Source organism: Cupressus sempervirens, chromosome 3 (assembly GCF_028749045.1).
Source record: "Cupressus sempervirens isolate cs-2001-9-10 chromosome 3, ASM2874904v1, whole genome shotgun sequence".
Classification (NCBI taxonomy): domain Eukaryota; kingdom Viridiplantae; phylum Streptophyta; class Pinopsida; order Cupressales; family Cupressaceae; genus Cupressus; species Cupressus sempervirens.
In genome coordinates, this window is record NC_143120.1 from 884,295,534 (window position 1) to 884,298,585 (window position 3,052).

Here is a 3,052-nt window from a genome sequence, read left to right on the forward strand (position 1 = left end):
TTGATTTTTTGATTGGTTAATTTTCTTTTCTTGGGATTAATGCCTTTTAAAAAATGTTTAATCTACTCCTCATCTATCTCTATAATATTTACATGTCACATAGAAGTCAACTAAAATGATTTACATAAGTGTTTGTTCCATTACAAACTCATACATCAAAACTAGCTTACTTGGCAATTGAATGTTCTAACGCTCGATCATAACTAACATTCATGTTGTCACTTGGCTTCTATAGGGTCAACATATATTGACTCACTCAATATTAATTAACTTTACATCACTTAGTCTCCACTATTTTACTCAACATGTATACTAGCTCAGTCTCTAATGGGGTGCTCGACAACCTTTGAATTGCTCGACATGAGAAGAAATAGAAACAAGTCCTTTGTAGCTTGACCTTCTTTGAATGGCTTGGTCACAGTGAGGATCAACCAATGTTCCCTTGGAAATGACTAAGTGTTGGACACTAATAGGCAACTTGGGCTTAGAGATCAATAATCTCCCCCTTTGACATTATTGACAAATACATTTTTGTCATGACTTAGCAATCCATACAAAATAAAAATAAAATAAAAAATAAAACAACAACACTCCCCCTGAGACTATGATTCGGTCTTCAAAACATTATATGTCTATAAACTCTGATGCCGACTCATCTAATAATTCTATTTATGATCTTCTAACTTTTTCCTATGTAGTAATGAATTTTCCGTTCTTAATGATTCCTATCTCCCCCTTTATTTCTATCATGATTAGATTTCCCCCTTGTTTTTGACACTTATGGCTTTGGGTTTGCAGGAGTCAGCTTGTATTTGTCCAAAAATGTTTGATGAATTGATAAGATTTCTTCAAGTCCTTGATACCATCCATCTCTTACCAATTCCATGACTTGAATGCGAATTTCTAGCCAAGCAACTAGATCAATCAGGCTCTCTATTGTTGAAAGATGTGGATATTTCCTCGTAAGATTTTGAGCCACGTATAATTCCTTTTGAATTATCTCCAAATGAGGTATTAGCATAATTGAATTGAAATTAATATATTTTTGATGCCACTATATCTAGCCATCAACTCAACTAATCTCTATTGATCAAATGCCAATTTATTGTATGAAGGTGAGCTTGAACTTGCGTTCTTTATCAAAGAAATAGTACAAGCCTTCATATCTACCTGTATTAGATCAATAGAATGTTGATTCACTAATGTGAAGAACTCAACATCACAAAGTTTCATATACAAAGAATGAGTTACTTTCAAAATCCTTTCCAATTGAGTGGTAGGGTTAGAAAGCTCAACCTATCTGATTGCAAGTTCACTTGATACCTTCTCCAAAAATTGTGGTCAAATTGATTTTCAGACCATCTCATCAAATTTTCATTGGTCTCTAAATCATCCATTTGAACCTTATCAACTATATACACAAGTTGATCCAAAATTTGATGTTTCTCATTAACATCAAAAATCTCAAAAGCATCAACAAAAATATCCTTAATATTATGTAATACCTTCTTTTTCTTGTGCTCTATTCTCAACTATTCTTGCTTTGTCTTGTGATTCAACAAAGTTTGCAATTCTTGCATCTATTCTAGAGTCATGTTATTCAGGTCATACATAGGCAGTGTGATGACCTCATCTAAATTCATTGTCTCCTCTGGTCTAACATCTTTCTGTGCCACTAGTTGTGATTGAGGGGTGCTATCACTAGGTGGTGATACCTATAATTATTTTCCCTTTGCACTTGATCGAGGTATTTGCTCATATGGTGTTGATATTACCTATTGTATAGATGTAAAAGTTAATGTCTCTTTGGCATGACACTCGACAGTTGTATAAGATCATGAATTGCCTCTTGTTCTTCATGTTTCTCTATATCTATTGGTTTTGTTCCCTCTTTTTCCTCTTTCTCATATGGTTTATCATCTATGACATGAGTGAATTATGGAAACACAATTATTGCCTGATCCTATTGCTTGACACTCATGTTAGAAGTAATTGTAACTGATGTAACTTGTAAATCATCAATTTTGCACTTTCAATCCATGGATCATCTTGTATTTGTAAAAAAACTAGATTGGTGCATGGTAGAGAGGTATTTGAGGCATTTGATGTAGCATTTTTCAAATCTTCCCTAGTTAATACATTCTGATTTGGTGGAGATGAATCAAGAATGTCCTCAATGGTGACAACATCTTATTGTTGACACCCTTCTAGAAATTACCTTATTTCTTTTGCTAGCTTAGCAACTTCTTCATAATTTTTCTCTTCAAGCTCTACTGTATCTCTTTGTCCTTCCTCTTCTTTTTCATTAGCCAATGGAACAAGAAATCCAAATGCTTCCTTCCATATAAGAATGCTATCTTTTTTAACTTTGTGAGATTTATTCTTTAGAATTTTGTAAGCACGCTCTTTAGGTATAAATTTCTTTAAAAAATATTTTAGGCCTATAAACATATGCGTCTTTTCCAAATCAGGCATTGTCTATGCTAAATTGGTCTCCCTTATTTATCTTTCAGTGGATAATGCCCACTTCCACTTAGCATCTAGTTTATTATATAAATCTTTAGGAATGTATTCACCTAATTCTATAGGCATGTACCTAAACTTTATCATCGTATCTTTTTCAAGATTCATGTGATCATCTTTATTTAAAGAATCATAATTAATTGTCTTGAATGCTTCTACACTAGACGATTCTCTTATTTCTCACAAACTTGGTCAATAGTCATTGGAGATAATCTTGGTACAATCTAAAGTTTTCTCAAATAATCAACTTTAGTTTCTTCATCATCTTTCTCATCATCAAGTGTCACAACTAATTTTATCCTTGGCCTCTTAGGAAAGCTTTGCTTTGGTGTTTTGGCCGACTTCCTCTTTGTTGGGCTTTCTTTGTCTTTTGTAGCTAGAGATTGAGTTGCATTTGATCTTGTGATTAGTCTTCTCTTTGGCTCTAACTCTGGTGGTGTGACAACCTTCTTCACACCTTTCTTTAGAGCCTCCTTTACCTTTGGATCAACAATCACTACTTTCTTTTGTTTTGTTTCCCTGGACTCGA